This window comes from Agelaius phoeniceus, chromosome 10 (assembly GCF_051311805.1).
Source record: "Agelaius phoeniceus isolate bAgePho1 chromosome 10, bAgePho1.hap1, whole genome shotgun sequence".
Classification (NCBI taxonomy): Eukaryota; Metazoa; Chordata; class Aves; order Passeriformes; family Icteridae; genus Agelaius; species Agelaius phoeniceus.
In genome coordinates, this window is record NC_135274.1 from 16,044,394 (window position 1) to 16,054,669 (window position 10,276).

Sequence of the window (10,276 nt, forward strand, 5' to 3'; positions counted from 1 at the left end):
AGAGGGTTTGCCATAGAGACTGGGGAATGACAAGAAGACATTTGCTTTTCTCATTTCTAAATTCTGGTCTCCTGGTTCTTTTTTATGCCTTGGCACCCTGATACTTCCCACTGCAGCCCTGCAGTCCAGTTCACCCATATCCCACCAGCAAGCAGTGGAGTGGGAGATGGTGCCTGTCTGGGAAAGCACAAAGGTGAAGTGCAGGTTCACCCTGCCTTGGGTGATGGCAGCTGAACGCCCCTTTTCCCATTCAGGCTATGACTTCTTGGTGCCTTCAAGCCAGCTGCAAGCTGTCCCTTGCAGTCAGGTCACTGCAGCCATCTCCTACTGGCTGTGGCTGCAGCCCATCTGTGACACATGAGCTGGTGGGAGGCACAGCTGCCTGACAACTCCATGAACTGGGCAGCCCTGAGCACACCAGGGCTGGGAATAAGGCCCCTTCTCTGTCACCAGTCTGAAATGAAGGTCCATTTTCCAAAAAAACCCACAGATGAAGCTGTGGCTATATCAATGCCTTCATTTTCCCCTGCAAAACACACCCTGTGCACACAGCAGCTCTGGGACAGACCCCAAGGCCTCTGCAGCTGGGGAGAAAGGTTTATCCAGCCAGGGGGCCCAGTGGGGACTGACCCCCCAGAGAGAACCAGGTCCCTTGCTTGAATGTCTTTCTCCTGTGTGAAAAACCTTTTCCCTGAAGTCATTTACAATATGACCACTGTTTCTGTTCTTTCTCCCCACAGAAAATCCCTGCTTTTAACAAAGACTTGAAAAGGGAGAGAGAAAAGGGCTGGACATGTCAAAGGCTGCTATTATTACTGCCTCCTTGTGACAGGCCCAGAGGAAGGTGGCTGCTTAAATTCCTAAGACAGACAGACAATGATAGGTAGCAGATGGATGGACGGGCTCCTGCTGGGAGCAGACAATGAATTTCATTTTGTTACAGCACATCTACTGCAGAAGGGGGATGATACTGCAGTATGTGTGCCAAGTTCCCTTTGCTGGAATGGATCCTGCACAGACCAGGCTCGCACACAGCAGAGATTTTATATATTAAACAGGAAAGAAAAAAGGGCTGACTTACAGCTTTTGTCTTCACAATCCATTCACAGTAAAAACCTAACGGGGAAAGGAGGACTGTCCCACTTTCTGCAGCGCCAGGAGATGCTGTCGATAGAACCAGTCCCTCAGACGCCTCACGGGTTTGCACAGAGATTGCTTTTCCCCTCAGCGGAGCACGAGCGCTCCTGGAGAGAAACTCGGGAGCGGCCCCGGCTGATGGCAGGGACACGGCTGGGACCCGAGAGGGACAAGGGGACAGCCCCGGGAGGGGACACCCCCGGCTGATGGCAGGGACACGGCTGGGACCCGAGAGGGACAACCCGAGAGCGACAGCCCCGGCAGGGACACCCCGAGAGGGGACATCCACAGCTGATGGCAGGGACACGGCTGGGACCCGAGAGGGACAACCCGAGAGGGACAGCCCCGGCAGAGCAGGGGACAGCCCCGGCAGCCCCCCCGTCCCCGGCAGCCCATCCGAGCCGTGCCGAGCTCTCCGGAGCCTCGGGGCTGCAGCCCCTCCCGTTTTCCAGCGCTGTCCCCTCGCTGTCACAGCCGCCATCCCCTGCTGTCCCCTTCCCCCGGTCCGTCACATCCCGCCACCTGCAGTCAAGGTGAGATGTGAGTGACACGGGGAAGGGGGAGGGAGGGCTTTGGCTTGAGTCATCATCTCAGGCGCTGCAAGGCCTTTTAAATTATGTTGCCGCTTTGAAAATGGGTTTAGAGCCTTTCCATGGTAAATTTGAGTCTGAGCACGCTGCTTTGGCTGTCTGAAATACGGTGTGTACACACACATAAATATCTCCAGGCTGCAACCAAGCCCATCCATCCCCATCCCGGGGCTCCCTATTAGCTCCAAAATCCTGGCACGCTGCCTAAAGACCTTTCAAGTGATGCATTTGGGAATGATTGGTTATTATCTATAAGAAAAATAATTCCCTGGGCTGGGGGAGGCAACCCAGCAATGAAGACTAACACAATCCACCTTTGCCTGCTTTTCAGCTCCAGGATGTTCCCTAAATGACGTGTCTGCACAGCACAGAGACTGGCAGTGCTCCTGACCAGTGCCTGGCCTGGAGAGCACCTCATCCTCATTGTGGCCGGCTAAACCATCCTGCTGGGGCTGTTACTCCTCATATAAAACCCTTTAAGCACTCCTTTTCCGTGTGTTTTGTGCTATTAGGATGCAAATCACCTGTGCCTCCCCTCAAAGAACCAAATCCATCTCCCACTGCAGCCCTTGCAATGTCACTGATGGCCCCCGGCACTGGAGGCTTTCTAAGTCTCACTACTTAGGACCAGCTAAATATCAGCTCTGTGGCTCTCACAGTGTCATTTAAAATATAAAACAATAAAATAAAAGGAGAGAGCTGTCCTCAGTGTAAGCAGTTAACCCGTTCAGCTCTGGAAAGTATTTTAATATTAAGGCAACTCATTCTAATAAGCCCAGAAATGCAAAAATGTGTAAGGCTGAAGGCAAGATGTGGGAGAGTACAGAGGTAAGGAAATTAGCATGGAGTTCATCCTGAATTCTTTTGCAATCTATTCCAAGCAAGACTGATCCCTTTCCTTCCCAAAAAAGGTCCAGCCCTTCTTTTCAAGTCCCCAGACCAACAAACATGGCAGCATTTGAAATCTGCATCCCCGTCCCCTAACCTGGGAACAGCAGCTCTTGCTCCTGATTGCCACTGGTGAATTAGCAGGGTGCTTTCTACAGGGAGTGCCTGAGGGGAATGAGCTTGGAGATGCACTAACAGCACTCTCATCCCACAGGGTGAGCCACCAGAGACTGGGCATCCCCTGGGAGGCTCCCACCACATCCCAGTGAGCACTGAGCAGCCCAGGGCTGAACCTTGAGGCCTTGGCTGGCCCCATGTGCAGGGAGGGTGCTGCGGGTCTGTGCTGTCAGCTCCCTGCACTGCAGGCTCAGCCAGGATGGGTCTGGTGCCCAGCACTGTGATCTGCCCTGCTCCAGTGATGGCCTGCACACCCCACAGTTTAATTGCCAGCAGGAATATTGCTCTCCAGAGACCAAAGGCAGCTGCTCAGCTGCCAGTGGCAGGGACTGCTCTGGTTTGCCACAGAATTGAGTAATCCACGTGCACACCCTTGGAGCACATGTCCTACTTCCCGTGCCTTTGTCCACATTCTTGCAGAAATCTAACAGGCACTGAATGCCAACATCTAAAACATTGCTGCTCCAAAATTTTTGCTCTTCTTTCCCCTCGTACATTGACTGCTCATTTGATCCCACTTTTGCTTTGTAATAAAGAGAATAAGGACAATGTTAAAGAAATGAGATGTGACGAGTGACCTTCCCTATAAACTCCATGGGCAGAAAACGAGGTTGAGCAGTAAATTAGAAAGTACCTGTCAGAGCTGCCCTTCCAGATCACTTGGAACCACAAGGGAGGAATTGCAGCCATCACCACGGCAACTCTGCAGACTCTATTTTATATTGACCTTAAGGTACTACTGAGTGGATAGTGCTAGAAGTGAAAATGGGTATGGATGGAGTGGAACCATATGTACTTCTCTGATTACCCTTCCTGAAGAGACTGAGATTCAATGGAGGAAAAAAATCCTGCTTTTTTAGTGGCAGTGACCCCTAAGGACAGGAGTTCCTGGATGCTCCAAGTAGTTCTCATTCTCAGTAGAATGACAGAGGAGTTTGGTGCAACCTGGCAAGTAAAATCTTCTACGACACATCCATCACCAGTCAGTTTTAATTGTCAAATCACAATAGATGCCTCATATTTCAATGCACAGCAACTATTTCCAAAAAAGAATTAGAAAATATGAACTGAAGTTGCAATACTGTTTGACTTTTGAAAGGTTTTTTTTTTTTTTAATTTTCCTGCTCGGCACAAAGATCTTTTAACTTGCAAGTTGAAGCAATTTATCTTCATGATGCCACCTTCTGACCACAGGGAAAAGGTCACTGCTGTTACCAGTGACAGCATCCCAGCAGAACATCCTCTCTTAGCATTTCTCCTCCTCCCTTCCCTCTTTCAAGAGAAGGTCAAGCATCACCTCTCCTCCAGGGAGGAGTGACTTCTAACATTTCCTCTTTGCATTAGGAGCAGTTAATGGAAATGGTAATAAATCACCATTCATCTGCTCATAAAGACAGTTACAGTGAGCAAAAACCATCTGCCTCTCTGGACTCCCAACAAGAACCATAAGATAAGGGGAAAAAATCATCTTCTGCACACAAACCTCAATTTTTTTATCCACAGCACGACTAAAACTCCTATTCCAAGCCTCTTTCACTCCTGTCCCGGAGGAGATGCAGGTGGAATCTCTTGTGTGGCATTGTTAGCCATGTCATAGCAGTGTGTCACTGCTCTGGGCAGAGCCAGTGCACTCCACACTCTCACAGACCCAAACAGGGCTATAAGGAACTTATGATCTCAGTGCAAAGGACAAGGTGGGAGTGGGAAAACCCATGTCAAATGGTTCACTGAGATCCCAGGGGGAGGCCACACCTGAGCTGGACACATCATACCAACTCACAGCCACATCACTGGCCAGCCCCCAGACTGCAAAGCTCATCAGCTTTCCTGGACTTAGACCCATCACAAGGTGTGAGGGGGAGTATGGAACAGTCCCTGCCTCTGCAAGGTGATGCAGAATGGGATTATCCTGTTAGTCAGCACAAAGATTGCACAGGAACACAGAGCAAGAAGATGGGAAGTGGTAAAGATGAGCTACATCCAGTCCCTGCTTCCTTTTTCAGACAGATTTTGAACTCAACAGAAAATACAGAAGACAAATTCAGGTGCCTGGTGAAATGAAGGAGACGTGCAAACATTTAAAGTCTCTGACAAAGAGCAGTAATGGTAGTGCAGTACAGGTGCCAGCTGTGGAGCTCTGTTAATGAATTTCCTTTTCTCTCAGATGTTAATGGATGCCACAGACTGGCAGCACAACATATGAGTGAAACCCCATATGAGTGTTCATTGCATTTTTTAAGCAAAGCTGGTGGTACTTGTATTTTATCACCTCATTTTTGTTATTATAAGCCATTTCATTTACAAGGTATGTGGCATGAAACAAGATGCACATGGACTTAGATGAAGGCATATTTAAATAGGTTATGTTTAAATAGCATCTAAGTAGGTGACAGGTTGTGCTTAACATGTTTAAATAGGCTATTTACTTTTTTCAAGTTTAGCACTTAATCAACTGGTTTGCTTGGCAAGTATAGAATGAGAGTCCCCAAGGCACTAGGAGTCAGACAGAAAGCATAAAGATTGCCTGTTCTGGTGCTTCTGTGGTGCTAAAATTGCACACAGATTTTTCACACACACATTGGCCATTCAAGCAAATCAGGAACCTCATCTGTCCTCACATGCTTGCTTGGATTCTTTCTTTATTTATTTTTATGTGGCAAACCATTTGGAAAGCCAGCTTCCAGCTGAGCACATCCATCCCCTGGCCCCTGGAGCCATCCTGCTGCCCTGGGTTGCTGCCTGCTCACAGCCCAGGCACCTGACAGCCTTGCAGAGGGAATTGTCACCACCCTGCTCACTGGGGAATGCACAGAAAACATCAACATTGCTCCTGCATTCCCCATTTACATGTATTTCTGATGCAGACCATCTTCAGTCAGGAAGAGAAGACTCAAATATGTGAAAAGCATCAAGGCTATTAGGATCTGTACATCCCACATCAAACAAGATCCCCAAAATTTCAGCTCATCAGGAATTGCATCACCATACATTGGTGCACCCTACCCCTTCTTTGCCAGAAGTGTCCACAGACTTATCAGTTACCTTTGTGTTTATCTGCCAGCATGCTGAAAAACATGGGATTTTAGAAAATTAGTTTCTAAGCAACACCAGCAAGTGAACAGTGAACTAGCTTTAAACAGATGCCACATTTGTAGGGTGACAACCAGAAGTGATCACTGACCGGAAAAAAAAAAAAAAAAAAAATCTCATATTTCTTTCCTTTTCCTGACCATTCCCAGAATTCTTTGAGACTGCACTGGCATATGAAGAGTAAATCAGGGTGGGGGAAGACTGCATAGGTCTGCATTTCAAAAATATTTGAGTTAAAAGTTATTGGACATTTGTTCCTGCTGAGGTCCCTAAACTGTTTATTAGATATTTTACCACTTCCACCTGTCTAAGATCAGATGACCTGATGAAGTTACAACTCCTCATTCTGTTCTTTTCTAATATTTTTCTGTCCTTAAATACAGAAGAAGGGTGCTGTGGGAAAACTTAAAATAAAAAAATTCTTAGTGATTTTCAGTATGTACCATGAAAATATAAAGAACTGGTTCACTGAAACAGCAGAGGTTGATAATTCCTCTGTTTCCTCGTTCCTTCTAGAATCTCTCTGTCATTCTCAAAAAGGCTGTTGTCCCTGACATCCCATGTTCAATGGCACAGCTGTGACCTCCAGGCTGAGGAAGAGGCAGGAAGGATATTTTTGACTTACTAACCAAATAGGAAATTTTGCTGTGAACAGCCTAATTTGTTTCCCTTTGTGTCTATAAGAAACCAATGAATAATCTGCTGTGTTCAATTCCATCAAGCTTTGAGGGTTGATGTGGGTCTCCTCTTGCTTTCCTTGAGTTGCTTTGAGGGCTTATACTAAAATAATGAGGCATTTAAAAATTTTTCAACCTACCTGAACTCATCCATTTCAGACACTTACCTAACTGTGTCCCTTTGATCCCCTCACACTGGGAGGGGAAGTGAATTTGAAAGACAATAGAACTTTAAAAAAAAAGAGATTATTTTCTGAGGCCAACTCACTTTATGTCCTACTTTGTGGAGAAACAGCCTCTAAAACAGCAGATAAAAGCCTGAGCTTCCTGTCTTGCTCAGGGAATTCTGGTTTTATGGTTGAATTATAAATAGTTTTTCTTATTTTAAAACATGTGAAAGACATCAAAGAGACACAGCCAGTCCCACTCTCTGTGGCAGAAATACAATTAGTAAACTGAATCTTTCCATGGGCTACAACGAGAGCTGTACAGCACCTTGGTCACTCAGGGCACTGGGAGGAAACCAAACCCTGGTTCAACACTGCCATGTGGCCCTGGATGAGCCCTTCCCCTTCCTGTTTCCCCTCGGTTTTATCCACATTACTGTAATTCTCAGTTTCAGCAGGACACCTATACAATAAATTTATAGAAAAGATTGGCATTAACTTCTGATAGTGCCTTCAGATGTTTTCAGAAAGGGCTTTTGTAAACACCCCTCTCCACAGAGCCTGGCTTTGTGGCTTTGCTTTGCCTTTGGGAAGCTGATCCCTGCTCTTGCTTCAGGCTTTGATCCCATCATCATCCCTCCCCTGCAGGCTTTGCCTGTCCTTCCTCTTGCACAGAAAGGGCTCAGAGAAAGAGGCAGCACCTCTGCTTTGGCTGAGTTCTGAGGCAGAAGGCTGAGTGAGAGCTGCTGAGGACACCCTGACCTTCCCCCTGCTCAGGACCCTGTGCCAGAGGGGTGGAGGTGCCACCATCCTGTCCTTGCTCTGCTCCCAGCCCCTGCAGGTGCCACCATCCTGCCCTTGCTCCCCTCCAGCCGCCACCATCCTGCCCTTGCTCCCCTCCAGCCCCGGCAGGTGCCACCATCCTGCCCTTGCTCCCCTCCCAGCCCCTGCAGGTGCCACCATCCTGCCCTTGCTCCCCTCCCAGCCCCTGCAGGTGCCACCATCCTGCCCTGGCTCCCATCCCAGCCCCTGCAGGTGCCACCATCCTGCCCTTGCTCCCCTCCAGCCCCTGCAGCTGCCACCATCCTGCCCTTGCTCCCATCCCAGCCCCTGCAGGTGCCACCATCCTGCCCTTGCTCCCCTCCCAGCCCCTGCAGCTGCCACCATCCTGCCCTGGCTCCCATCCCAGCCCCTGCAGGTGCCACCTTTGCCCTGGGCATGGGGCAGGTGCTGCTGTGCCCCAGGGCAGGAGCAGGGCATGGCGTTGCTGTGCTGCTCAGAGCCTGCAGCACCTCACAAGTGCACCTTGCAGAGCTGCCCTTGGAAGGTGAATCAGGCAGAGCTGCTGTTTGCCAGCACCTCTTGTGAGGCACCTCCTTGGGTCTGAATTGTTAGACAGTTTAAGAGCTATTGGACATGGGGCCAGGTTTTGGCAGGGCTGCTGCTGCTCAGGGCATAATCTCTCTGCCTCTCATTTGTTCTCATTTGCTCCAGCCAGCAGCTCCCATGACAACTCTGTGGCAGCACATCCTTCAAAGGCCAGCAGCCAGATAAACAAACTGGACTACCTGGTATTTCAGCAGCAAGTCTCAGCCAAGGAAGGAAAGACCTTGAGTCCTTATAATAGGGCAAGAGAAGGTAAAGCTTCCTTCTTCCCTGCAAAGTTTTGACCCTTGAAGGGTCAGTTGCTGCCTCAGAGAGGAGTCAGGATATTTGGGATTGCCTGGAGAGGAAGGAGTGAAGTAGGGTGAGCAATGGCAAGCATTAGGAAAATTATGGCATTGTAGAAAAACAGGAAAAATATAGAGTTAAGTAGCAGGGGAAATTCCCTTTTCCAGTCCAGCTGTTAGAGGCAAGGAGAGAAGCAGCAGCACCACTGGAGAGTTAGGTGAACAATCCCTGCATTCCAAGGTGCTGGGAGCAAACACACCTCAGGATTTATTCTTGCTGCAAGTTCTGCAATTCAAGAGTGAGGCTTCCCCAGTGAAAGCTGCCAGTGTCATCTGCTGTGATCTAAATTCCAGAATCCTCTCCAGGTGGGTGTGATCAGTGACCCAGGCAAGGCTTTGTTTGCACTCAGTGCCTGCTGCTGCTGCAGGACTCCTCCCTTCCCTGGGCATCTCAGTAGCACAGGGCACAAATCAGAAGTTGTGTTATGGTTTTGCAGTGTAATGCATGCCTGATTACCAAGCATATTTGGCCTTGGTGTTAAGGTAACCAAAGCACTATAAATTCCTTGGTGAAGGATAAGTCCTTTTTACTGCAAAGCATGGGTGTTCAAAGAAATTTGTCCCAGTTTAATTAGTTTTCAAAAGTGGCCTCAAATGTGCTTTAAGCTGCTGGGGAAGCCCAATATTTTATCTCTGGGCAATGTGACAACAAATAATGCCTTAATGCCTATTCTTCCACACAATTCCCACCTTGCCAGGGCCAAGCATGCTGTGTATTTATGTTACTGATTGAAACAAGTTTAGTCCAGCCCTCAGGTTTCCAGATCTGCCCGAGAGCCCTCAGTCCTGCTCAGCTCCATCTCCAGCCAGGACAGGGGGGACACCATCAGTGACAGCTGCGCCCCCTCCCAGGGGGGAACAACACCTTCAGGATGGCAATGCAGATTTAGGCACAGGTCCAGGCAGGTCCATCACTCCCTCCAGACCACAGGGCAGCGCTGTGTGATCCCCATGACCCAGCAGGGAACAATGACCATAAAGGACAAGCAGAGGAGAGGCTGCTGCCCTGAGGAACACCCTCCCTGCAGGCAGAGCTCAGCTCACAGGGGTCCCTGCAGGCAGAGCACCGCTCACAGGGGTCCCTGCAGGCAGAGCACCGCTCACAGGGGTCCCTGGTGCTGACAGGGAGAGCTGCAGAGCTGCACACGGGCACTCCCAGGCTCGTCTCAGCAGTGGGATTTTGATAGCGTGGGGAATACCTCTGATCAAGCCCATTATTCTCCTCATTTCATTATCTAATGGTCCCTGGCTGTGCAGCAGCTGTATAAAGAGTTTGGGGCTGGTTTAATTTGCCGGAGATTTCATCTGGCTAGCTGCAAACACAGGGCTGTGATTTCTGTGACATGGCACAGCAGCAGCTGCTCAGCCCCAGCTCTGAGATGGCTCTAGCCCAAAAGAAATATGAGGTGCTCACTTACATCAGTTGCAGTTTTGCTTTGGAAAGAAAATAAATTCAACCAATAAAGCAGGACAAATCCCTCTGACACATGCACAGAAACAGCTGCCTAGGAAAAAAGAGCAGCTGCATGGGATTGTGAAAGAGTAGGAAACATTTCCATGGATTGGTAAAGCTAGTCTTACACTCCTTAAAGCAAGTCAAATTAAGTCATTCTTGTAGAAAATATTTATATTCTAGGTAACCAAAGCACTTTGGCTGCATTATCACTGTTCTGACCTCCAAGAGGACCCACACAGAGGCATAAGTGGAGAAATGTGCACCTTTAGGGGCTGATTCTGACCCAGTTACACCCTCTGGAAAGCCAGAAACACTCCAGGGTGAAGAAATCCCTCTGCTTCCCAGAAGTTAGAAACTCTTCCTC

General features: G+C 48.8%; 1 long non-coding RNA gene across 2 annotated transcripts in view; it reads right to left on the bottom strand.

Annotated features, from left to right (window-relative positions):
* The window catches only part of LOC143694887 (uncharacterized), a 116,357-nt gene extending 114,976 nt beyond the window's left edge, over positions 1-1,381 (bottom strand). For both annotated transcript variants that reach the window (XR_013183635.1, XR_013183634.1), the window contains exon 1: positions 1,082-1,381. This is a non-coding gene — a long non-coding RNA (uncharacterized LOC143694887). The remainder of the gene's footprint in view (positions 1-1,081) is intronic.
* Positions 1,382-10,276: the final 8,895 nt, after the last annotated feature.